The sequence below is a fragment of the Vanellus vanellus genome (assembly GCF_965231255.1).
Source record: "Vanellus vanellus genome assembly, chromosome: 7".
Taxonomy (NCBI): domain Eukaryota; kingdom Metazoa; phylum Chordata; class Aves; order Charadriiformes; family Charadriidae; genus Vanellus; species Vanellus vanellus.
The window spans coordinates 34,961,537-34,989,341 of record NC_138912.1 but is presented as its reverse complement, the minus strand read 5'-3'; the positions used below and the strand labels follow the sequence as shown (position 1 = coordinate 34,989,341).

The following is a 27,805-nucleotide window of genomic DNA, read 5'->3' as shown; positions in this document are numbered from 1 at the left end:
TGTTGGTTTTGTTGGTTGGGAGAAGAGAGCTAAGGTTGTGGGTTCTGTGGTGTGCAGCACTTGTAGTAGTGGTGAAGGCTGTTATGGTGAGCAGTAATGATGGACTAGGGGCAGTATATGCTGTTAAGTTGCTTCCTTATTGTCCTTTTAACTGTTTTCCAATACTTTATTAACATTATTTAAAATGGAAAATACTTGCTCAAATACTCTAATGAAAGGTTTTACTAACAATCTGGGAGAAAATAAAGTCCTCTTAGCAGAGTCATGCCAAATGGGTTAACACTTTGAAGGGTGGTTAGCCTGTGACATTGGGTCAAACTTGGAGTGGTTTATAAGTTAAAGTATGTGTGCATTGTGAGAAATGCACACCTGGGGAAAAAGATGCAACAAAAATTTTTCTACATGTTGTAATATATAAAATAAATGACAAAGAAATCTTTAAACATTTCCACAGAGCGGTTAATATAATTGCCGTTTCAACTAAAAGGCATTGTGGATGATCTCTGAAATGAGTGCTGTAAAATAAGATACCCATGCACCTTGCTGCATTCAATGTTTTTTCTAACCTTCGAATGTTAGAAATATCAAGCCACCAAGATAGCCAGCATGAGAAAATTGGCAATGGTAAGTGTTATGCAGGGAGAGGATGTCTTAATGTTGTGTAAGTATAAATAGGAAAAGATTAGACTGTGTTCATTTTGGATGTATGAGTCAAAATTATTGACACTGCTTTCAATCTTCTCTCATCCCATGCAAAACACTCCATCTGATGTTTTCCTAGTCCTGTTTAGCATTTCCTGTTCCCTACCTGCCCCACTGATAAGCTATATTTTAATTTCTCCTTACATCATCTCTTTATTGCATCTTTCCATGGTCAGAGTACTTCAGGTTTCTGATAAACATCTTGTCCTGTCCTCACAGTTGGAAGACTTCCAGTAAACCTCCCTTTTCTCAAGCAATACGATATTGTTAGCTAACTAATAACTTCAATTTTTAACGTGAAGCTCAAACCTACTGAAACTGCTGGTTGCTTGTCTTAAAAAAGACTGCTTCTGTTAGCAGTAGATGGTTATGCAGGTCTGTTGGCTGTTTGGTTCTGTAGGTAATAAACGGAGCGAAGATTTAGTAGAACTGTGGTTTTGCTGAAGGTGATCTGAAAGGTTGGGAGGGATTAACTTCAAAACTGAATTTGTGTGTATGTGATTTTGTTTGTCTGAAGACTGAGATGTTCTAGGGTAAATAGACTGTGAATTACGTGATAAACTTCTGCCAAGTCTCAGTGCTGGAATTGCTGAGATTACCATTTTTGTGTCCATGCAACTATGTTTACTTTGTAGGACACTCTTTGACCAAGACCTCACTGTGGTAGGTGCTGTGCAAACACAGAGCTTAAATTGTCTGTGCCTCAGAGTTTGTGAAATCTGGAAGGACAGGGAGCTGAAATGAGGTTATAATGATGTGTTGTTTGTGTACACCAGCCTAACCTTTGGGAAATCTTGTGACAGAGGAGAGGTAGGAGAGGTTTTTGACGTGTATAACAGTAGCTCTACCAGTGTTTCTTGGTTATGTCTGTCAAACATAAAGGATAGACAGGGATAAAACTCAAAGGTAGCAGGCTAAAACGTTTTTTTTCTTCTTTTTTTTTTCCTTTCTCTCTCTTCTTTTTTTTTTTTTTTTTTTTTTTAAAGCAGTCAATGATGGAGGTTTTCATTAAGTATGGATCAGAAGCAGGACTTGGCATTTCGTAGACTGAAGACTTTGAAGCCAAACCCCAATAAGTTACATTGATAGAGAAAGGAGGCAGAATGATGTAGAAAAGACAGGTACTGTCATTGCAGTGTAGTGGAATGATTATTGTGTAGCAGCATTGTGATGTGTGTGGAACAGAGTTCTATGAAGTTCAAAGGAAAAAAAGTGACATAATAAGAGAGTAAGAACCCAGGTAAGACTTAAATATAGGTCTGAGGGTAAGGATCTTGGAGGAGTTGATAGAAACAACTGATAGAAACAGTGTTTGGGACAAACACTGAAAGCTCTGCCTTAGCCACGTTGTGCTTGAGGGTGCAAACTATGCAAGTTAGTGAGTTTAAATGGTGTTTGTGACCCTAACCATAGGGTTGTGCTAAGTAATATGATTCAGCTCCTGGTTTAAGTACATTCTGGATTCCCACCCCGCCACCCGGCACAGATAATGTGTAATGGAAATGAAAAATACATCTTCTGTTTCTGTGGTATGAACTCGTGAAATAATTTTTGAAATGGATTACACTAGTGACTTCTGAACTGTGTGCAGACCATTTGTAGTCTAGGGAACTAAGTGGTAAGTGCAACCAGGGTGCCTTTGTAGTATTTCTAGTGAAAGTTTAAGTGAATACTGATCTCAAAAAGTTTGAATGCTAACAATAGCTTTTTAGTTCTAAAGCCTTTGGAATCACTTTATTTGAATGTTTTTCTGATGATTTAGTAGGCCCACAGTCATTGACATCTTGATGACAAAGACTGGTGGCAACTTGAGTTGCCAGCAGGCTTTCTCATCTATTGCTTGAGTTGTGTTTTATATTGTAGATGTGGCAAAGACCTCTTGGTTTTCACTTCATTGTAGAGATCTGAATAATTGGGAGTGGCAGAGGAGTTGAGTAATAATAAAATTAACCTGGATTGCCTAAACATGTAATAGTTGAGATCCTTTTTCTATGAGGAACTGACTAATTTGTCAAGATGTCAAATTGGTCACAAGCCAAGCTAATCACTTCTGTGGGTTGCATCAAGAAAGACAGAAGAAATGCTCCATATGTTCTGATTTGTATTCACTCAGTTTTGCCTAACAAAATTTTAGGTGTTAAGTAGGGTTTGTGACACCTTCTTGTTTTAACATCTCCAACCTGTGAAAGTGGTAAAACATGATGAAATCTGGACCGTGCTATCATTAAATGCCCTCACAATTTAGTTCTTAATTCTTCCACAGGAGGACAGCCTTACGGAGTTGCCACGGGAGGCAAAAGCATTGGTGTACTTGCGGGCCTCTGAGGTTTTATGCCTCTTGAATTGGGACGGAATAATTATCCTGATTTGATAGATTTGGGGCTACTATGAATATTTTATATTGACCAAGTTATTGGAACACTTAAGTGTGTGAACATATTGGTTTAGTTTAATGGGGAAGAGGAGGTGGAGGTGTCTGGGGAAAATAGGCAGGAACAGAAAGAATTTTGTGTCTTGGCAGAGAATTTGAGTGCTGTTAAGCCAGTGACTCTGTCATCCCTTGTTGTTTTTTTTTCTTTGCTTTTTTTTGGCTTCTTTGTTTTTAATTAAGCCTACAGGACTGGTGTTGTTCAGAAGAACCAAAGCTGGATATGTAAAAGATTTTCTTTTTTTTTTTTTCCCCCACGTTTTCCAACTCCCACTCACAAGAGTGGGTTGTAATAATTCAGGGATTCAGACTGAGATGTAGGAGTCTTGAAAATGGGTGTGCCTGAAAAAATCGAGATAGCCTTAGGTATCATCACAAGATGTTAAAATAGACATTCTCTAGACTTATTTCTCAATCTTTCTCTCTTGTCTGTGCTTAAATAAAAGTAGGAAATGAGTTTGGTCACAGATTCCTAAAAAGATCATCTAAAGTATCAAAGTCGGCAAACATGGTAGACCCAATAGGTGACAAAGGGTCGAAATGATGGTTATCACAGGGTTTTGTTAGAGAGCATGATCAGAGGAATTGAATATGTGGATAGGTTCTGTTGCAGCATCTGAGTCCCTGGAGGTGGATGTGCTGTTCCATAAGTGGGAACGTAAGCTAGTTCTGTTATTAAACCCAAAGTTTCTTTTCTTCAATTCACTGCTCGGAGAATCAGGGAAATTTTTTTGCCTTATCCTGCTATGATGGGAGGGAATCCGCCTTTGTAAGGAAAAGCCTTTATGAATTGGATTGATGGCAGCTTTTGTGTCCTCTGTTTATGGTGTGTGTATATATAGTAGGCTGTCAATTAAAAGGGCAACTGAGAAGGCAGATCAGCGATATTTGGCAAATGTGTGAAGAAAAAAGTAGGACCCCTTGAAAGATGGACATGGTCGCATGGCTGTATTAGAGCGTAGGCAAATCAAGTTTCAAAGGCTGAGAAACTTTACTAATTGTTTTGGTGTAGGTGGTGGGGAAAAACTGGACAAGCTTTTCAGCATCCAAGTCTTTGTCTTTGAAATGGAAGCAACGGGGATGAGGGGATGGGAAGAAGGAGTGAAAGAAGTGCTAAAGTAAGTTTATCTTCCAGGGGAAGAAAAATGATGTAGTTTGTTTAGGACGTGAAGAGGTGAACGAAGAGGAGTAAAATTGCTGTGTTTGTGGCACTTTATATCTACTGAGTTCATGGTTTTTGGTATTCAGTGAAGTTTGTTCCCAGGCTCATTTTTTTGGACTATGTTTTGTAGGTTTCCCTTGTGGATCAGGGCAGAGAGTGCAGAGATGATTATTTTCAGAGTGATGTCCCGCTCTGGCAGCTGAATATTTGTGTCCTTTGTAAATGTCTCTTTAATGAGCTCCACTAATACAGCGGCTGCTTAGCTTCCATTAGGCACGTAATGCATTGGACGAGGAATGTTACATTCTGGAAAGTGCAGGTGCAAGATCCCAGGATTTGATGTCTGTGTTGCAGAATGTGTTTACTGTGGTGGCATTAGATGTGCTGGCAAGTCATTGTCTGGTGCTAATGTAGCTGCTAAGCATTGGGACAGGAGCCAGCTTAGTATTTTGTGTAAAAGAGAACCCTCAAACAAAAACGTAAACTGATTTATGATCTTTTGTGCTAAGTAGTAATCTGTTTATTCACCATCAGTTCCGCTCGCTATTTAACCAGTTGTCATGCATTGACTGAGAATTTTGACAAACTCTAGTTTGCAGTAACTTGCAGGTTTTAATGCTCCGGTGCTGCTTGTGTTCGTGTTCACAGATCACTCTGTCCAACTCATTTCTAATGTTTTGTTAGCTGGTCTCTGCCTACCTTTCTTCCAGGGTTGGTTTTGCTAATGTGGCACTCTAGGCTAATAAATCTGTTGCCAGTTAAGCACCAAAACTCTTGAGTTTACTTAGGCAAATGAACTGCTGCACTGCAGATGCAAGGCAGCTGCAGTTCCTGTGTAATTGGCACTTGCTGGTGTATTCTGTTCTGTTTTATTGATGAAACTAATCATATAAAGGAAAATCTAGGCTTCTCATTTTAGAAATGTCTATTTACTTGTCAATGCAGTATATAGCACAGTGAAATCCTGAGCCATAATTAGTGTTCACCACTGTTGGCAATAAAAGTAATCCATTTAGATGATCTAGTAATAGTGATCTCTTGAATAATTGAGGCTATGAAGCTTTATTGTAGGTTGTCTTGCTGGGTTTTCAAAATACATTTAGCACAAGCATATTTTCAAGAAAAGGCATTTAGGTTTGATTTGAAGGCTCCGAGTAGTGAATTCATCTTCCTTTGTTACTGATTAATCATTGTTGTTAAAATAGTGTTTTATTTCCCATTCAGAAGCACAAAAGGGTGAATGTCGAGTCCTATGATCCCTTCTCGCTGCCCTGCTGCCTGCTACCAAGTCTCTGTCTAACCTTATTGTGAGTCTCACTTTTAGTACTTAAGCAAAAGCCTTGTGAATTACAGATTGAAAAGTCCATGAGATCTTGGAATCCTCCAGCGCTGTCCAGAGGCAGACTTTCAATACAAAAGAGATATAGCTGAATTTTAGATTGAATAACCTTTTTATTAAAGTACAGAGCTTTTTTTTTAAAGAAACAAAGCCTCAATGATCATTGCTAGCGTGGCTTGGTTTTCAAAGTCAACTGTGCTTAGTGCAGCTGAGAATTAATGGAACAGATTTGCAGCCTGTTAGAAAGAAACTCAGTTCCTCAGTTCATCTGGCACGGTCTTCCCCAAACTGGAGCTCATACTGGGGCAAAACATCTTTATGAAAATTGAATGTACATGTTTGCTGTGAGACTTCCTGTTGCCCAGAGTCTTTGTAATTAATTACTTGAGGATATCAATTTATTAGCGCTCTGCTAATGAAAAGCTGTCTGATGTAGCATTAGGTTTTTGTCATGCCAAGATGATTTTTTTGAAAAAGGTCTCAGATCCTGGCAGCTCAGAGAGCATTTTCAGTCATCTTCTCAGCAGATGATTTGTTTGGATCATGCAAATATACCTTGCCTTCACAAACACCGAAGAAGAAATGACTCACAAACCAGTTTTCTATGAAATTTAGGTATCTATATAGAAAACTTGGGACTACTGACTGCAGACATTTTAATGCTGATAAGAAATAAAGCTTACTTGTGGTTTTAGTCAGAGAATAAAGGTAAACTTAAAAAAAAAAAAGTATAAAAAATTGGAAGGACCCCCAGTCATGACTTTGTCATAGTAGCCTATTACTATCTGGTGTTTTCCAGTGAAGTATTTCCTGGTAATATTTGCAAGGTAGAGTCATGTTTCTCTCTCTTTGTTCGTAATCTGAGCATATGGCACTAAATGGATTTTCCCGCCTATTTGCAGTAACTTTTCAGCATTCTTCTGCATCCTCCTCCGTTTTTAGCATGTTTTTAGTAGTGTGGATATTGGAGATGGATCCAGTACTTTAGCTTCAGTCTCAAAACATATGTTGGATAAAATAATTTTGTTTTCTGTTTCTGATGTTCCCCAAGGTTTCATTAATTTGGCATTGTAGCAGGGCAGCACTCCTCTGAGTAATGCAATCAGCTGTGTAGCTCGTGATCAGTACTGTTCATGATCATAAACCATTTATCCACTCCCAACATTAAATTCTTCCTGTTTGTCTTTTTCCATTATGATCTCCTATATTCTAAATATAACTTTTCTTATGTTTGGATGCATGACTGCACTTCTCCACTGTGGGTATGTTAAAATTTTGACAAACGGTCCCTGAACGTGAGGACCAAACATCAAATTTTATTCTCCTGGAGGGATCTGCAACCTCTGACGTGGCAAATTCAGTGTTTTGGCAAACATTGGCTTGTGAGCAGCGGGTCATATCTTTTAGTGGAAACAGCTCTTGGGTTCTGATTTGCACTGAGCCTCTCAAAATGTCTGTATCCCCACTGTTAGTCAGCCACAAGAGCAGAAAGCTGCCACCTGGCTTCTGCCAACTCCAGACCGGCAGAGCTCAGAGCAAGGAGTAGGTATCCACTGCCTCTCACTAAGGAAGGTGCTGTAAATCATTGGTGTCTTTTGGTGTCCTGCGTCTGTGAAAGTTGGGCTTAGGGATGCTGCTGAGTTCCACACTTCATGGGAATGGGAAAGCGGGAGGAAAAATATTACCAGCATGCTTAACTTCAAGTGTAAGGGGAAAAATAATACTATCCCAAACACTTTGAGAAGTTGCCAGCTTCTGTTCTAGAAAAAGAAATGGAACAGTGAGCTGTTCTGGTTTCTCAGGCCTGAGAAAGAAGGGTGGTTTTTTTTGTTGTGGTGGTTTTTTTTTTTTTTTGAGATGTTAACATTTATATTTTTTCCAGGGTTTTTACTTTTACTCCCAGAGGTAGCGAATTGCTACATTCAAATCCCCAAGTAAAATAAAACAGCAGAAAAAAGCAAGTTAACACTTAAGCACATGCAGCGTTTTTTTGATGTGGTTATGACTCCAGATTTATTATCTTTCTTGTTCCATTTCTGTTCTAGTAAGTGGACCACCCTCCTAATATCTGCAGTTTTTATTGTAGAACTACCCTGGTTGGCTTTCCACCCTGATGTTTCTTGGTGTGACTCTGGACACTGTTAAATAGTTCTCTATGTATGTTTTATTTCTGTATCTCCAATTTATTTCTTGTATGGGTTACTTTGAAACCCTGTTAATTTCTAAATTATTTGTGAATTTAAGATTGTCACTAAAAATCTTCTGTTGATGGTTCTTTACCATGTTATTTTCGGTCTTTATGCAACACTTATTTGTGTGGACAGCTCTCTGCTCTTTGACAGGCTGACAGGCCAGGACCAACTGTGATCAAATATGCCCTTCTAACATGCATTCCAAAGTATGAGACCCACCTCGCTTGAGAAAGGACAGCACGTAAGTGGTCAGGCCCAGCACTAGGGCTTGGCTTTTCAGCATCTTTTTGCTCCATGGAGCCTGTGAGTGAGGTGGCAGCAGGGGAAAAGGAGTGCACAACTCCAGCTCTGTGACCCAACTGCAGCAAGGATGCGGTGAGGAGAGTGGGGGTAACTGCAGCACTGAAACAACTGCAGCTCTCCTTCCCATAGGTAGCGTCCCCACTCTGCTTTGGCACTGGCATTCTCACCCTTATTTGCTCTTTACTCATCTCCTCACAGCTCTGAGGTGCCTGGTATTGCCTGTAGTATATTCTGACAGCAGTGGCAAGGTGATCCAGCCCTTTTCCCTGCAGACAGTCTTCCCTGTTTTCCTTTAGCCCTTTGTCCTCCTGTCATTCTGGGAAACAGGTAGCACTTTCTCTGTATCTCATCAAGGAAGAGTGCACCTGAAAGGGCAGATCAATGCGTTTTGAAATGTGCGTCCAGGGAATGGGAAGAAAGTGGGATCAGCTAAATTGATTTGCTTAGATGTGGAGAGAGGGCTCTACCTAGGCTGCTAGTGTACTGAACATTAAAAACAAAAAACAAAGCAAAAAATCCCTCCAAACCCCAAACAAACAACACCCACCCCCCCCCCGTTTTGGCACTCAGCAAAATACTCTGCTGTGCCTTGCTTATTAACACAGTATTAACTGCTTACTGATTGCCGGTTTTGTAAAATGAGGTGGAAAGAAGTTGGAACCACTGTCTTGGCATAAGAGGCTGGCTTTCACAGGACTCTTTCCAGAGGAAATTTATTCATCATTTCTTCCTAGTGAAGAAACTTCGTTAGGTATGTGTTATGTGTGACTTGCATTTCCTCACCCTCCCCGACATTACCGCAGCCTAAGAAAGATCTACACTTATGCTTTATTGAATGTTGTCTGTGAATTGTTTGGCATGAAACAGTGTTTCGAAGGACCTACTTTTAAAATGAATGTTTAACTAGAAGAAATCCTTTTGTATTTTCAAACAGCTCTCATCATGTTAAGTGCTGTAGTGCTGGAAAGATGTGGTATTTGGTCTTCATTTAAATGTATGAATTTCTCACTGAAAGTGAGATTTCAAGGTAAGGATTCTGAACTGTGGAGCTATTACTGGTGTACTGTAGTATAATGGTCTCATGCAGTTGTGATTTAGTAAGCTGTACCAGATTTCAAGCTGTCTGCATTGCAGCCTTTTTGTTATTAATAGTTAATGATATTCTTCTCTGGCTGTAAGCAGATCCTTGCTTTCAACTTTCCCTCCCCCCCAGTCTTTAGGATTTTGTTTTTTCCTCTTAACTGGGAGGGGGGAATAGGTACAATTGCTTTCAGAGCTATCAGAGCTGTTTTGTAGATGGTTTGAACAGATTTTGCTTGAGAACAATGCGAGCTGCCCTCTCTCAGGTCTGTTAGGCTTGCCTTGGCTGCGATGCTGGCCTGTAGGCATGCTTATCATCCAAACACTGATCATCTTGCATGGCAGCACAGTGCACTGGCTTTAGCCTGCTGATGACCCTGGATTATGTTCTTGTTCATGACATGTCTGCAGCGAGTGCAAGGTTCCAATTATATTTGCCTTCAGGCGGTTCTCAAGAGATGGTGGGGGGAGGAGAGGGCAGGGAAGAAGAGAAATCATTTCTGTAACTTAGAAGAGTCTTTGGAAGGACTGTTTCAGGGAAGAAATCTGAATTTCTGGCATAATCCTTATCTCGGATTTGTAAACCACAAATACAAATTAATACAAAATTTGAAATGACATCTTGTTTTTAAAATTATTTATTTTTTTCTTCACAAAAGGAATGCTGCCAACTTGATCTGTTTTTGTTTTAAAGATAATTTAAGCAGAGACTGCATCCCTGAAAAAGACAATGTTAATGTCTTATGCTTTAGAAACAGCAGCAGTGGAAAATGCTTTATTTTGCCACAGGTTTTTCTTTTTTTCTGATTTGAATAATGTCACCAGAACTGCTTGGCCCATACATTCTTTTTCTTTACCTCTGTGCTTGCCTGTTATCTCTTCAGTTTCAATTTACTTCAGCTTTGCTTACCAGTAAAAGCACTAGCAATCTCTTTCAAGGCCTGGGGGCTGAGAAGGCGTGACCTCTTCACGTAGCAGTGAATGGGTGATACTGTCATTTCAAATGCATGACAACATAAACTATAATTGAGCCATCAATAAGACTTTAGAAATGACTATTCATAACTTGTCCTGCAAACAGATACTAAAGAAAAAAAAGACATTATGCTTTCAGTTACAGCAACAGTCCTACAAGTTTGATTTGTATTTCCAGACAGAAGATTTTCCTACTAAAAATTTTAAAAACAACATGTGAAGAGGAGGACTTTCCAAAACTTTGGAACCAGTAACTTTCATGGCACTGTTCAGGCGACGGATGTAGTTCCTTATTTGCATTTTGAAAACTAATTCAAGTGGAAAGATGTTTGCTGCTTTGATTTTTTTTTTTTCTTCCAAATATTACTTCTATGTATAAGAATGAAAATGAAAAATTTAGAATTTTCGAAAGTTATTGTCTTTGCTATTAGTGATTTAACCATGCAGTTAGTCTAAGTCAAGAGTCACTGTTGGCACACACCATTTGCGTGGGAGGTTTAGCAAGTTTTCACCAACAATACCCTTAAAGGATTGTGTGTGGAGTCTTCATGTCATCGTGCTGTTCACAAGGGCATAAAGCACATTTTAAACTATCAGTGTGTTCTGCAGTGCTTAGGCAGGGGATTGGAGTGAACTCGTGCCTTGTATCAGGAAGGTTTGTTCCTGTAAACAATGGGGCTACAGCGAGTGGTGTTTCTGCATGTAGTTTTACCTGAATAACTAGAAAGAAGTAGCCTTCTAGTCTGTGCAGTGTGCTGTTATAGCATACTCTGTTTAGAAGAGAGATCTGTGTGTCACTGGTGGGCCCCAAAAAAGCAGCAAGATGTCTGCAAAACTTCATTGCCTCTCTATTTGAAAAGTAATCTAAATTTTATTAAGGTGCTCTGTGGAAGACATACTGAATGCTGTCAGTGGTCCAGAACATTTGGGAGCCGCTTAAAATAGGTAATAAATAATTAGCCATAGCCAGTTCTCTCAGTGAGATGTTATAGACTCTTCCTCTTTCTGAGCAGGACTCCATCTCTGTTTTAGGACACTTGGAGTTTAGAGGCAGATTTCTAAGGGAACACATGCAGAAGGCAAGGGAGCCTTGTCTAGAAAGGTACTTCAAAAGGGAATAGAAATGGAAGAATTCAGATTCAGAGAGTCATAGAAAGCCTATTTAACTTGGACACAAATATTTATAACCAGCATGTTCATTCCAGCTCAGTGCATCAGAGGGGCCTTCAGAAGCTTCATGGTGTTCTGTAGAAAGGGTGCTGTGACCAGTGATTTGATGGTTTTAATGGACTCCATTCATGATCAGTTTTTTGTAATCAATGATTCTGTTTACTTTGAGGAGAGACAAGCAATCTTCAATGTTATGAATTTTGTCCCAAGGAAGAAAAGACCTATTAATTGCAAGTTACGTCCTGCATTGGCTGGGATAAAGAAAACCTGATCCTCTCATGAGCATTTGCATGTGCTTTGATGTTGCAGACATCAGTGTTACAGTCACTGTGTATTTGGAATTGTCAGCAAGAGAGTGCTCAGTACTTATTTGCAGTGCATTAGCTTGTGACATGCCCTAATCTAAAACTTCATTCAGCAACAGGACATGCAGTTGCTTTCTACTTTAAGCAGCTATAACTGGTACCACAGCTCTCAATACTTCATATTTTGATGTGCGGCAAAAAAGTAGTCTGCTTTTCTGACTCTACCTATAGCAGTGCTTTTGTTGCCTTTCAGGCACAGCAGAGTGCGAGGCTAGTGGTATTAGCTAACTGAGGGTTTGTGCAAAGCGTTTGACATTGTCCCACACGATATCCTGGTCTCTAAATTGAAGAGACATGGATTCAACAAATGGACCACTCGGTGGATAAAGAACTGGCTGGACGGTCGCACTCAGAGTTGCGGTCAACGGCTCGATGTCCAAGTGACGAGTGGCGTTCCTCAGGGGACGGTACTGGGACCTGTACTGTTCAACGTCTTTGTCAGCCACATGGACAGTGGGGTCGAGTACACCCTCAGCAAGTTTGCTGATGATACCAAGCTGTTTGAGGTAGACACGCTGGAGGGGAGGGATGCCATCCAGAGGGACCTGGACAGGCTGGAGAGGTGGGCCCAAGCCAACCTCATGCAGTTCAACAAGGCCAAGGTCTTACATCTGGGTCGGGGCGATCCCGAGCACAAATACAGGCGTGACAGGGAATGGCTGGAGAACAGCCCTGAGGAGAAGGACCTAGGGGTGCTGATTGACAAGAAGCTCAACATGAGCCAGCAATGTGCGATCGCAGCCCAGAAGGCCAACCGTATCCTGGGCTGCATCAGAAGTGTGGCCAGCAGGTCAAAGGAGGTGATTCTGCCCCTCTACTCCACTCTTGTGAGACCCCACCTGGAGTACTGCATCCAGCTCTGGAGTCCCCAACATAAGAAGGATATGGACCTGCTGGAGCGTGTCCAGAGGAGAGCCATGAGGATGATCCGAGGGCTGGAGCACCTCTCCTGTGAGGAGAGGCTGAAAGAGTTGGGGCTGTTCAGCCTGGAGAAGAGAAGGCTCCGGGGAGATCTTATTGCGGCCTTCCAGTACCTAAAGGGGGCCTGCAGGAGAGCTGAGGAAGGACGTTTTACTAGGTCATGTAGCGATAGGACGAGGGGGAATGGCTTTAAACTGGAAGAGGGCAGGTTGAGATTAAACATTAGGAAGTAGATTTTCACTTTGAGGGTGGTAAGGCACTGGAACAGGTTGCCCAGAGAGGTTGTTGAGGCCCCATCCCTGGGGTTGTTCAAGGCCAGGCTGGACGTGGCCTTGGGCAACATGGTCTGGTGGGAGGTGTCCCTGTTTCTGGCAGGGGGGGTGGAACTTTATGATCTTCAAGGTCCTTTCCAACCTAAACCATTCTATGATTCTATGACTTGGGGGAACATGTGGCAGTAGAAAGTCTGGGTAAATTAATATTCATGCACTTAGGATGTAAAAGGGATGAGATGGGAAAGCGGCTTTGTATCTCTGCACTGAAGACGAATTAATAAAAAGAAAAGGGAGGAAAATGCTGCTAGCCTTTAAGGCTGCAGTGCTGTACCTCAGCACAGTACTCGAGTAAGAACTGAGGTTAAGTGACTCGACTTAGAATATACCTTGGTCGAGGTCTGTCTTTTCCTTGATGCTCTTTCAGGACAGGAGGATCCCTAAATGCCTTTTTTACAGCTGTAGATATGAAAGTATGTTTTTTATGGTTCCCTCAAATTTTACTGGTGAACCAAAACTTCATTCTCAGGTATGACCCAGATAAGAGGAGTGATATCAGTGACGTGAAACAGGTGGTTCATCAAAGTTGTTTCTTAGCCCTGTCCTGACAGAGTTCTCAATATGCAGATCACCCCTGTGCTAGGCAGGTAACTTTAAACAGAGGGCTTTCAAGAGCTACTAAAAATAGCCAAGGGTCTTTACAATCTTTTAGAAATGTTGCAATCCTCCCCACAACCGTAGACCAACCCAAATGCCTTAGTACCTTTCAATCAGCCGCTTAAAATAGAGTAGTTTTACCATGAAAGACAATATTTTAAAGCTTGCCAAAGATCTGTGGGCCACATTATCTTCTATTTCTCCATCATGACACCATGCTAACCACATAAATTGGATACCTTCCAAGGGGTTTGAGTAATCTACAATTCTTCCTAGCAGTCATGGCAATTAGAAATTAAAACAACAATGCATAAAAGAAGTTTGGTCTCATAGGCAGTCAGATGTCAATAAGTTTTTTTTCTCTTGTCTTTTTTCCTGCATCTTATTTTCCAGGCAGAACAGTTTATTATTAAGCTGTACTATCAAAATTTGCTGGGGAAACAATCGCTGATTCCTCTGTCAAACCAACAGGGAGCTTGATAGCAAACTTTGCCAGATTGTTCTGAGTAACAGTTAATTGTCAGAGCAACGTTTCAGTCTCTTGGTGTAGCTGATACTGGTATTATTACAAAGATAGATTGCAGATTAGCAATATTTTGGTATTCCCCAAGCATTACTAGGTGATAATGCAATAACTCTACTTTGAACAAATTTGTGTGTAGTGCAAAACCAGGTAAAACTTTGGTATGGTTTAAAGACTCAAATACTTTACTTGTTGCAGATCTTCGTGGTTAAGCAGCTCACAAAATTTTATGAGCTATCTGTTGGTAGCAAAGTCTGTAGGTGTAGTTATCCATTGACACAAAGATGCCAGAATCATCGCTCATCAGAAAACAGTCGTTTGTGATTTGTTTTCCCTAGAGACCTGCAGGTCAGTGTTAAAAGGTCAAATCTGGCTGCCCCTGTCTGTATAATTTTCTACAGTGGTCCTGGGGTTCCAGAGTGAGAAAGATTTCCATCAAGATGCATTTCAAGTGCAAAGCTATTTGTCGTTAAGCTCACCAGCCACCCACAAACAGCAATAAATAGATGTCACTGCATGCATTCGGATGTGTACATACGTGATACTACTTACAAGGGTTGCATGGTGCATACTTTTTTTAAAAAGTAACTGTAAGACAGTTTGGTTTTAACGGTGAACAAAGTGAGAAGAAAATTGTCTTGGAACTGTATATACTCTTTCAGTCCCTGCCAGTCATTTGATCAATGATTATTAAATTTCACATGAGCTTTTGTGAAAACAACCAACCAGTCGCAAACAAGAAGATCCTTCCATCTGATTCTTTGTGGAAAATGGAGCCGTTCTGGGGAACGGCTGGGTAGGTCAGTGTTACAGGAATGGGGAGGTAAATAACTTGTCCAAAGCAGTCCGGGTGTGGGAATGATTGGTTGTAGATCTGAAACATTTTGTGGCTCTGGAGGGATTGACAAATTAGCTGACTCTTTTTGTGGTAGAACCTCTGGTTCATAAAATAGTCTCTAAGACTCTCTGTTCTGAGCCTGGTGGCCCTCAAATGAGTAGTCCCCCAAGCAGAGCCACTGCTTCTGGAGAGATCTGTATCCTAGCAGGAGAAAAGGCACAGGTTGTGGATCTTGGCTCGCCTGGTGTGTTGCTTCTCTTATGGGATTGTTAAAGGCCCAGGTAATCTCACTAGGTCTGGAACAGCCTCACTGGTTCTGTTTAGCAGAACTCGTACAGCAAGAAAGCTATGGTTATAGCATTATTTTTTGACAGAGTAACAATCACACTTAAGATTTCACAACTTGCCCAAGAACCTCTTTTTCTTCAGTCCAGAGTGCCTGTCTCTTGCTTCTCAGACTGAAGCTAAATGATATAGTCTCATTATTTGAAATGCTATATTTGTATAGAACAGCATCTATTTGCTTAATGCCTAGATTGTTTTGTTTCTTTTGATCGTAGGATGAATACTTTTTGGCACATGCTACTAAAGTGGATTACAGTTTGAGGCATAACAACGAATGATATCAACAAACGCTCCACTATATATTGGAAGTTGTTTAGCTAAGTCTCAGACTGTCTTTGTAGCTTATTTCAGTGAGGTCCCTGTGGTGAGGGGTTGGAGAGAGGCTACGTGGTCTTCGTGTATGCACTAACTGAACAATGTGCTGATGGAAGCACTGAGAACAGATGTAGTGAGCGTTAGCTCTCTGATCTTTCAGCTGAATTTCTAGCTTCCAGCTCCTTACACGACCAAGCTGCTAAGTGAGAGTCACATGCATGGATACTTGAGCAAAAAGCTGTTACTTAATATAACTATTGTGCTTAGAAATGTTCTGTACTTGTCGATTCGGCAACTTGCCCTCTGCTCATGCAGCTCAGTTTTATTTGCACTGGGGCCCATGTGGCAGCGTGGGTTGCCTTGACCCTTTTGTGCTTAAGCCTGGGAGTGAGGGCGGGGAGAGTGCTTGTGTGACCCCTAACGGAGGCTGCTGAAGAGAATTTCCTGAATTTATGTTGAATGTGTGTATTCATTATTGAGTAGGATCCAGATCTAGAAAATAGCCTGAACTGTACTTACTACTTTAGCATAACTTTGAAGTAGTTATACTGTGGTGTAAACGTTTTTGGCAGAGATGAAGCAGATACAAATGTTTATTTCAATAGATTTACAGAAACTTCAGAATTGTTGTTGTTATCTTTTCATGTGGTTTTGTTTCTTATTTTTAAATATAATCCTAGAATGTGGGTTCAGTACAAGTGTACCTGAAGAAGCCTCTTGCAATTGATATTCTTTAATCCAGTAAAAGAATTATGTTGCTTGCTTTAAGTTATGTTGTTTAAGAAGTTTAAGCTCACTTTGACAAGGAAATATGTTCTGGTCTCTGGAGGTTATTTAGTAGGTGTGGTAGTCCATTCTGTTTTCAAGTTCATATAGCAAACATTCACAAATTTCAATTGGTAGGGAGCTAAAAAACCAAATGAACCTTAAACTATAGTTGTTTTATTGTTGGCCACATCTAGATCCCCATTTTCCCACCTTCTCAATGTTAGCAAGCATTTTCAAAAGAAAATAGTGTTGCTATATCAAGTAATTTTTTGATGAAGTCTGCATTATCCAGTTCTTCTCAGTTGCATTTGGATATACAGTGTTACAGAAATACATCATTCAAGTGTAGTGGATTTATAAACAAAACAAGTGGACTTGTTTTGCTGACTTAAAATGATTCTTGCCTTTCACATGCAAAACCTATGTGTTTACTACTTGCTTACTCTATCTTCTAGCATGGGCTTTCCAAAACGTGTTTGATTCTTTCCACTCAAAAGGAGACTTCATAGATATTTTCCTAGACATGTAGGCATGTATTTTGTTCCTGTTGACTGCTATCACATGCCTGTGTTGATTCCTAGCTGCAGGAAAATCAGACTGTCAGGGGATTCTTTGTAGACTTTGCTTTCAGCTCTCAAGTAAGGTAGTTTGCAGGCTAACTTTAAAATTCTAGTTTCACCTAATAATAAGGTCCATTTCTTCATCATAAACCTATTGGTATTATGGATATTTTTGTTCCCTGGGAGAAAGTTGATCAGTAGTTTCTGTCTGACCCATTTAATTGTTGGAAGAAATCTGATGCCTGGCTTTTGCCATTTTGGCAGTCTCACAAAAGGACTAAATTATTCTGCGAGTCCCGACTTGCCAGATGTATGAAAATATCTCTGCACAGATAAATCAACAAGCTACTGCAGTATTTTGGATCTAGTACTGCTGGGCAGGTACAGTATTCCTAGGTAAAGAACGCCTAGTCCTTTTCAGAAGGAAACTTGCCAGGCTGTTACCAGACGTGCTGTTTTTCCTTACCTGCTCAATTTCTGACTTTCTCAGACAACATCCTAACCTACTTCAAAATGTTTTAGACTGCTGTGTCTGAAGGGGGAAGTGACTTGTCTTGTGTGTGTATGTATATATATGAGGTGACCTGCTAGCAGCTAGCTGATTGATGTTTTTGATGAGAGGCAATTGTGTTTTAGATGCTACAAGATGTCCTTTTTTCTAAAAAGCTGTAAAAGACACTCTAGCTGCAGAGTTTCAAGTTTTGTTTTACCCACCTCCCCACCCCCCGCCCCCTGAGAAAGTGTTTAAATCATTACTTTCATTGTCCACCATATTTTTTTTTTGGCAGTATGTCAGAACAACTGACTATGATCACTTCAAAAATGCCTGGATCACTCTATCACCACATCAATGACAGTGCAGCACACAGGGGCTGTTGGTTCCAGCTGACTCCCAGCTGCTGTCAACTCAACGTGCTGTCCTAGCGTTGATGTATCGCTCACGTTCTTTGTGGGATCACCGTTGCTGTTGGTTGACAAGCCCTTTTGCTTGCTTGAAAGGTCATACTTGAATATTTTTCGTTAAAGAAGCCTGTGAGAGATTGGAGAAGATGCTCTACGTGCTGCTTATGTGTATGCCTTTGTATAGGTTTTGATGTGTTACAGTGGTTCAGTTACGTCTCGAAGAAGAGTATTTGAAGTGAGTTTGTACCTCTCCTGCCAAGTACAATCACCCACCCAGGAGCTTCTTCTGATGCTGTTTTTCCAATGTATTTTTTGTGCTATTGCTGCTTAGACGTTCCCCTTAAAATGATTAATTAGATGAACCGTATCCACACTCTTCAGGAGAAGAAAAGGTGGGGTGTTTTTTTTCCCTTCAGTTGGCAGAAACATAATTTTAAAGGTCTGCTCACTAAAAGTATTTGGGTGTCTGGCCAAGATTTTGTCAAGAATGCAGAGAAACTCTGTTCTTTCCTGCTCTATAAATGTTAACGTAGGTGGGAGGCAGTTACTAGGTAGTAGATATACTGTCCTGGATAATGGTTATATAGTAAAAGAAAGTATTTAGGCCTACTATGCAGAGGGTTTTTTTCACTTTCCTTTATCCATTTTTACAGGTATTTCAATTTGTAGTAGTGTGGTTTGAAGTAAAGACTGCATAGTGTAGTCGATACTGGATGTCTAAAAATGCTTAGTCTGATGTTGCTGCTTTAAGTCTATTAACTTTAATAAAACCCACTCCATCTCTCTATGATTACACTAGAAAATTGGGGAAGTTTCTAGACTTCATTGGAAAAAAGGGCCCAAAGCATGTGCACAGCAAACGAGGTTCTTCAAGTACATATCTGTCTTCCTAGATAAGAATTTCCTCTTTTCTGTATCATTTACGCTCACTTTCTCTGCCCCTTCTCCTTCAGCTCTGCCAGCTTCTCTTACTGGCAGTTCTGGAGGACACTACTGGTGGGCATGTCCCTATGTCCTTCAATGGCAAATCTCTCCAGCAGTTTGTCTTACTGTGTTTATTTCAGGTTTGTGTTCTGTTTTCTTCCAGCCTGGTGATAGGACAGAGGCAAAGAGAATTAGGGCAGTGGTGGGGTAGCTTAAGCATTTCCATGCTTTTGTCTTGTCTGTCTGTCCCTTCTCACTAATATTTTAATCTTTTGACCATTTTCAGTGAAGTATATGGTGCATGAAACTATGATAACCGAAGACAACTTTTTTCATAGAGAATTCAGTGAAAACTAATGTTTAGGTAAGTGGAGTCCAAATTAACACTTGGCACACAAAGGCATAGGGAGCTCAGCAGGTGATGATTTAATTTGGTCACAAACTAGTTGTGCAGAGTTATGCGTGTGCTTAAGCCACAGCGTGTGCTGTCATATCCCCAGCAGTCCAGGCTGAGTAAAACTACAGGATAGAGTGTTGTGGAGGTAAGCTCACGGGGTGAGAGGGGAAGGAGCTTTGGGATGTAGTAAGAGATTGGAGTGTGTTATGGGAGGGAACTCAATTTTGCAGCTCTGTAGGGAATTCAGAGTAATATAATGAGAGTATATTTGGGAGCATAAGAAACCACCCACTTGTCTTCTGCTTCTGGAGAAAAACTTAGTTTAAAAAAAAAAGTAATAAGAAAGCAATGAGTGATGTGGAAGGTGTGTCCTGTATAAGCCACTGTTAATCAGTGTAAACAACGAAGCAAGATCTAATCTCTAGAGTGGTTTATGTATGTGATGTGGAGAGTGTCATTTGAGTGTTTGTTTTTTTTTTTTTTTTTTAACACCCGCACCCAGGTAATATGGTTCAAAACTGGTTTACTACAGATTTTCTCTATGCCAGCATGAAAATGTTGTAGAAACTCAGGTTTTACTGTTGAAATAGAGATTCCAGGATATGTAATAGCAAATCAGAATTGCAGACTTTGCGAAATCTGTTCATCCTTCATGAAGTCTCAGCTGTCAGGTGATGACTAAATCACCCTTCAAATTACAGCAGCATAAACTGAAACCAGAGACTAAACAATTATTGAATGAACACAGTTTCCCCTATATAAAGTACCATGTTTGTTAGGTCTTTCATGCTTTCTCTTGCAGGTGGAAGGAAAATTTAAATATTTCATTGGATTTCTGTAAGAATTAATGACTTGGAATATGTCCATACTGCTTGTTGGGCTTGAGCTATGCACAAACACGAGCCAAGCAAACCTGCCAAGGTATCATTCATAGTTGTCTAAGGTGTACCTTATTATTTGCAGCCATGGCTTTATTTCTGTTAATTATTGGATGCTAATAATTTGGGAAGGTAGACTTTGAAACATCGGAATAACGTGCCCTAGAAAAAGGCTTGAAGTACTAGTTTTTGGGACTTGTTTCTTTCCTTTTCCCCCCCCTCCCCACATTCAGATTTAGCTGACCATGTGATGCTATTTTGTCTTAGCTCATTTCTTCTGTGAAATTGTACTGGCAGGCCAGCTGATAGATGAATTAAGTAAGTTGATGATTACAGTTTGTAGGTTTATGTGATGCTACTCTCAGAAATAATTGAATGCTACCTGGTTATTTAATGAAATACGGAAAGGTGCTAATTCTGGGAGGTAAGAATAAAGTGAGCTTCCTGTCAGATTTGGTAATTGCAATGCTCTTGCCTGTCTGTCAAGCAGTCTTGTGTTTCTAGTGCTTGTGTTTCTAGAATAAGGGAATTGTCACAACACTAAAAGCAGTGAGGTACTTCCAGATATGGGATGAACGGCAGTGAATCAAGAACTTTTACACATTAAAAAAGAAAAAAAAAAAAAAGAAAAAAAGCAGGCTGTTTTGGGACTGTTTGGGTGTTTCCCCTCTATTTTCTGGTGATGAAGTACTAGAGTGGAAGAACCTATATAGCTGTAAATGTAAGTAGCTGTTGGCATTTGGAAGTTTGCTTTATTAGTCTGCGACAGTCTGGGTTTGATACTGGTAAATCACTTCAGCCATTTGGTTACAAGGGGTAGATCTCTAATTCTTAGAGTTGATCACTAATAGGTTGTGAGTATAATAGGGTATAATGAGGATAACAATTATCCTCATTCAAGAAATGTCTTAAAGATATTCATGTTATTCATTTATAGCATAGTCATTGCTAGTGTATGTTAGCTGTGTTTAACCTCTCAGATGTCAGTAACTTGTCACCTTCATGAGGTATTAATTGGCCCTGCAGGGTCAGTGAATTACTGTTCAGATAATGATGCCAGAGCAGGGATGGCATTTGCAAGCTCGGGCAAGGTAAAAACTTCTCCTCGTGTTTCTTGGGTTTACTGCATTTGTGCATCTGTTCTAAGAATATATTCTTTGTACTGTGTGAACAGTACGAAGTGATAATTTACTTTCCTGATCTGCATAAGCAGAAGTTGTTACATCAATCCCATTCTGTCTCCAGTGAAATAACAGGCACTGTGTGTACGATGGCAGTTTTGGCTGTACCTATTGGTGTTAACAGTGCAAATGCATGTTCTGCTTCCTGGATTCTGAATGTTGCATGTTGAACATGCAATGCAGACTTTCTCTTAGTTCCCATGGTAGTCTGGGGACTTTGGTGGTTTTGGTTTTTTTCCTTCTTTCCCATTCTGCTTTTTTATCTTCTACAGGAGTAAATTTGTCTAATTGTTATGTTAAACGGCATGCTTGATTAACTTTACAGATTGCCACCTTTGACAACAGTTTAACTAGAAAACTAACTTTTCATAAGCTCGTGGATTAGAGTGTAATTATGCGTTCTAAATTGATTTATTTTTGATACATCCATTAAACTTTCCTATAACTGAGTATTCATGTCCTTGCAAGTGGGGAGAGGAGGGAGTATTGCAAGTGCTACTAGCAAGAATATTTAATGAAACAAAACACATCAAATTAGCTGGCTGTCTAGCATGTTTCTCAAAATGTTGAAAAAAGTATGAAACTAAAGTGCAAAAACCTGCAGGCATCTCTGAGATAAAAGCATCTTGGCAGCTCTAGTTAAGAGTATCGTTTATGTCATTTCATATTGTCTCACATTCTTTGTTATTCCAGTGCAAAATGTAATTAAAGGCTGCAAAATGAAGCACTAAAATGTCAGGAAATGGTAATGTATCAACCCAACTGAATAATCCTACCTGCCACACTTTGTAATTTTAATGCATTGGAGCAAAATCTTAAGGACTACTAAGTTAAGGTAGAGAATGTGATCAGTAATTTAGGATGGGGGAAGAATGTAATCATCACCCTAACAACTGGAGTAGTAAAACCATAAACTTCAGAATAATATTTTAAACAGACTATTGCATAGCAATTTTTAGCAGAATATTTCAAGGGAAATGGAATTGACAATGTCTGTTGTTTAAAGCCTGCATTTACCTTACTTTGCAGTTAATTACAGTAAGTGTAATTAACAACATCTTTTAAACTTATAAAGGTTGTTTTGTGTGTCTGCAATCTTTCCTTCCCCCCCCCCCCCCCCCAAGTCTTTCTCCAGTAAAATGCATTCTTTGATTTTTAACTTAGTGACTTGACTCAGGCTTTATGTAGTTCTCTTCTGGCAATTTTTTTGGCTTGACCCATCTTTCATGCTCTATGTAGGCAGTGTTCTTACCCAGCTTGTACAAAAGAAAATCCCTAAAGAGTGAATCTGTGTTAAATAAAGTAGACTTTTTAACAATTCAGAGGGTCAGATTGACTGGCATGTGATAGCTGTTTTATGCATTCTGGAGCTACAATGCAACTAGAGAATACAGAGTTGGGTTAGACAGATTTACAGCTGCTTTGCCTCACTGACTCAGGGCAACAGGACCCTCAGTTTATTTTCATTCTTGATGTGTTGTGAACTCCTGAATTTTCTCATTTCCTTTTTTTCATGCTTCAAATACATATCTGTTTCTTCTTTCCATGTATCCGTCTTGTTGGTTAAGTCAGATGCAACAGGTTTGAGGATGTTTAGGATTGAGATTAATTTTTAGGGAAAGGATCCTACAAGCACGTTTCCCTCCATTGTGCCTGCAGCTTCTCATTTTTCAGTCTCACTGAGGCCACAACTGCCTGAACAAAGATGGCCACTACTTGACTTCTGTTTTTGCTGCTGGGAATGAAGCCAATTGCCCCCAGGGGAGAAAGTGGGTTCCTATCTGTAGGGATATAGATGATGACTTTGAGAAAGGATGAAAGCGAGGTAACGGTTATTCCTTGCTGAGAGGCAGCCTGTGGCATCCATCCGTCTGAGAGTGTAAGTAAATGGCAGCTGTTGTGGAAAAAGGGCAATTGTTTTGAGACGTTCTCTGGAGAACGTTATTCTTTATTCTCTGAAGAACCATGGGAGAAAATTGCTGCTAAATCTAAATTTCTTCTCATAGCCTCTCCATTGCACTAAATAAACTAAGATATTAATCTTAAATATACATGCATAGAGATGATTTGGGGAGCAATTCTGGTAGCACACATTTAAAAAACATTTTACATCCTTTGAACTAGTGAACTTTGAGAATTCTTTTTAAAAAAAAATCCATTTAATACAGTATGAGTAAGTGCTGTAATTCTGGAGGGGATAACTATAGTTATGCATGACTGGAAGCTTTAAATCTTATGTTTAAATACTCCTTCCCAACTATTTGAAGTAGGATAGTATCTATCTAATGGTGACCTTCTTGTGCTTTTCTTGGGTTAGTCATTCACTGTACAGCTCTTCTGGAAGCAGCATTTAGGCAGCTTTTTTTTCCCTCTCTTTCCTCTGCTTAATGAGTAAATTCATGACTTCTCTAGTACAGTTCACTCACTGGTACAAGATGACATCACAACTCAAGTGTGTTACTAAGGGTTATTACTGATGAATTCAATAATCTGCTTCTCAGTGGATTCTGTAAAAGCGGTGTGAGTGACCCAAGCTAAAGCAGTGCAAGCTGACAAGTCTCTGGATGTGCGTTGCAGTGCAGAGCAGATGTACTTGAGCTGGGTTGAAGCTGTCGTAGTCGCAGTAACACGGAGTTCAAAGTAAACACTTTGGCAGTTGGCCTGCGCTCATAAAACTGGTCTTTGCAGATCTTCTAGCTCACTTCGAACATCTCTCTTCTTCGTTCATTGGCTAACGTCCAAGCCGCACACTAATTTAGTAAAGGTAGTGTAGGTGTACTCTACATGTTCAGTCTACATTTATCAGGCATTACAAGCACTTGCTGTCTTAACTTACTGCTTAGTGGGGTTGACATTAATTACGTCATCTAAACACCTCTGAAAACTGGCATTAATGGCTTAAAACCTCTCTAAGGGAGAGGTGGATCTACATGTACTGGAAAGGTGGAGAAATTAACCCTGATTGGTATCTTTTCCAAAAGTATATTCTGCTGAATGTTTATAATATAGTTTGTTTCAGTGCTGAGAGAGTGCCTTTGTCCTCCCTTCTGTAAAAGTGTAAGTAATAGGAATACCAGGCCAATAGTCTCCCACATATGTGTGGAGATGTGTACTAATGTAAGTAATTTGGGCTCATATATATTCTATATTCCCATCTGGCCAGGCTGCTTCTTGAGTGCAATATTTGTTTAAATAAAAACTGCACTCAAATACATTAATGCAATTGGTAATGTTTGCATGTAAAAGCACCCAAATTCTGCAAGGAGTCATGGTCATAGGATATTGATCTATGATGCTTATACTGAATTGCTGTTGAAGCGTATGTTGTTACACTTCTTCCCTTGTGGGCGACATGCAGCTTGTAAACATAATTCAAAGAAACCCCTTCGTAATGGCAAGTTGTACAGACCTGCTGGAAAAAGCATAGTGATGGAAATTTTCATTGGTCATTTCACTCTTCATTGAAGTATCTTACCCAGATGATTGTTCATTCTTTTGGCTTCTTTTGCACAGAGATGTGGTCGAATGACTGAAAGTTAGGAAGACAGCTGGATGCTGACTGGCCTTTCTAATGGCTACCATCTATTTTTCAAATGTGACAAAACTCTGTACCCCTAAGTATCCCACAAAAATGGGGTCAGCCCAAACACCGACAGCTAGATGAAGCAAGAAAGAATAATGGAAAAAAAAGTTCAAAGGAGCTGAAGGCATTTTTCAATGATCAAGTGGAACTAGTACAGAGGAATAACTGTCTCCTTGAAATACCCCATAGCCCTATTGCTATTCAGCTTTAATAAAATTAAAAAAAAATTTGAAGAGTCTTTTCTTTGAGAGATCTATTTAAATTCAATTTTAGTAACTTCTTTTTTTATGTCTTGGATAATACCCAGCTTTATCATGCCATTAAAACTTCTTGGTAAGTATTTGTAGAAGCAGCCTGTGCTTTTGTTGTCTTGCCGTTGCCATCACAAAATGCCACTTTACAGTGAGCCTGGTCTTGCTGGGGGGTGCTGGTCCTATCTCCCGTGCCCTACTGTATATGACTCCGTAGTACAGTCCTGTCCTTTCACACCGATGATACCTTCTCTGACCCACAGGTAGTACTCATTCCTGGCTTGGTAGTTCTGCTCTGATTTGCCGACTGTAAGAGGGAGTGTGGTTCACAGCGGGCACTGGAGTTGAGAGGCCATTTGGTAGCTCTGTCCCAGCTGTGGCAAGGAGGACTGGGGGTCGGGAGCAAAGCTGTGAGCACTGCGGGGCTAGGACTGCAGCATTGCACTGTGGGGGCTGTGGCACAAGGCTGTCAACTGTGTGGCAACGCGATTATCTAGTAATATCTGAATTGTTTTAATTAGGTACTGCCGCCTTCTAGGATTGCCATACGACCACACCATTGCTGTATGAGCTGTTAAGTTAGAAGGAATGCAGGAGAATGTCTGCTGAATTTATTGGAATGTCTACTGAATTCTCCTTCCCTTGTCTTACCCATGTTACCTCTGAAGTTAAAATGGATTTTCTTTAACAAAAAAAAAAATTGTAGTTTGAAGATCACTTAGTGACAATTAAAAAAAATAAATTCCCCAGATTCCATCAGATTGCTTTATTGGCCCTTCTGTGCTGTGTGCAGAAGGCTTTCCTTGTAAATCAATACCAGATTATCCATATGTAAAATAATGTTTTATCTGTAAAAATAGAACAAGCTCAGCTTTTCAGCAGCATCAGAATCGATCATTTATTTCTTTTGTGTAGGCTCTTGCTAAAGCTCTGGTTTTATGGCACGTGATAAGCTGTTGAAATATAGAGCATGTTGTTTTTAGCAGGAGCCAACAATTCCGTAATCTGTTAGGATATTGGGATTATATTTCTGAGGTTGCTTGGTAAGGATTATAGGGCAGAATTTTATGATTTCAGGCTGTTTTTTAACTCTAAGGTCTGTTTTTTAGAACTCAGTAGGGGTGTTGTGTTTTGTTTTTTTTTATTCTTTTAAAGTCACTGTGTTGAAACAAAGGCACCAAATGTGTGAATATTCATTTCTCTGAAACTTCGGTTTTCTGATGATTAACATTTAAATAAACCCTCCTTTTGTTTAAATATACGTTCGTTTTTTTTCCTCTGTAATGTTTCTCTGTATGTGGTATTGGCTGCACACTGTTTAACAATGTGGAAAAATGGGTTAGCATTAAGTAACTCTGTTTCTGCTATAAAAAGCAAAATTAGAATAAATCTTAACAGCCATTGCCAGGTAGACAAGTACTGTGTGGTGATGGGAGTGAAGACTTTGCTGGTAGTGTTTTGGAAGATTTCAGGCTGAGTTTCTTTGCTTATGTAAAACAGTGGTCTTTGTTTGGCGCTTCCAATGGCGCTGGGAGTGTTGTGTAGCTTCATTGATTGGTTCCATGCAGTGGAAATCTGACCTTTAGCAGATGTTTGAGAAACTGCCAGCATTCAGAGCGATCAGCAGACTAGACAGTTTTTTCCTTGTTATGTCGATGAGAACCTCCATTAGATTAGTAACGTGCGTGACAATGTTAAGCTTTTAAATGATTAGTAAACTTTCTGAAACAAAGCAGATTTTCCTGCAGTGTAGAGCTGCATCAAGTCATTTGTTTTCTTGTGTACCTAGTTTTGCTAATTGGTTAGCTAATACAAATGTTTTGATAATGTAAGTGTGTTGGGGTGGTGTTTTTTTTTGTAGTAAAGACACTTAGATTTTAAGTTTTGATTTGTCTGTATTTTTCTGAAAAGGTCAGTTTTAGCATGCTGTTATAGCATCGATTTGGGATAAATGCTTTCAAAGAAAAAAGAACAAGCTTAAATGGGCTGGGGAGGGGGAGGCAGCAGTGAAACATATCCCATCTGGAGCATTTGGCTTAGAACAGGATGTTGCATGACTCCATGTGAAGTCTGCTCTCACGAACAGTATCCTAAGCAATGTAGGAGATTCAGCTGCTTAGTGGTGGGAGTTTAGCATGAAACGAGGTCTGTTTTCTCAAACTCCAACGGTTAGAACTACAGGAAAGAGGTGGGACTTAATAAGAGATTTATGTGATGAATAACTCAACGACACCAGCAGTTGCCAGATTAAACCCTTTCCTGCAGGTGCTGGCTTTCCTCAGAGCTCTACAATTATTTTTCAGTGTGTTGCATGTGGGAAGAAAAATTATTTAAAGGATTAGGTCTTTAATATGAAAAAATATATAATAACGAAGTTGCCTGATTCTGGTTTTAAATTTGAAAATCAAATAATTGCAAAAGGATTGATCTTGTCTTGGCATTAGATATCTTGCATACTTGTGCGTTTTCTTGGGGGGTGGGTGGTGTTTTTCTTTTTTTTTTCTTTTTTTTTTTTTTTTTTTTTCAATTAACATCTTGGGTGCAGAAAACATGTTAAGAAGCCAGCCTGTACTGCAACCAAGGGGTAGTCTTAACTGAACAACCAATCCTGCTATTGTGGACCCTTGAGCAAAATCTATCCTCTGAATATATGTGTTTTTTTAATCAGGGTTAGAAAGGAAGGGATGTGATGGTAAGAGAAGCCACACACATTAGAAAGCCTGGAAATCTTTGCCCTTTGCTCTCAGTGCTCAAGAACACTTAATTTTTCCAG

The 27,805-nt window shown here is 39.9% G+C and overlaps 1 protein-coding gene across 1 annotated transcript in view; it reads left to right on the top strand.

Moving 5' to 3' along the window:
* JMJD1C (jumonji domain containing 1C) overlaps positions 1-27,805 on the top strand; it is a 170,474-nt gene that overhangs the window by 13,154 nt on the left and 129,515 nt on the right. The gene's annotated exons all lie outside the window — the stretch shown is intronic.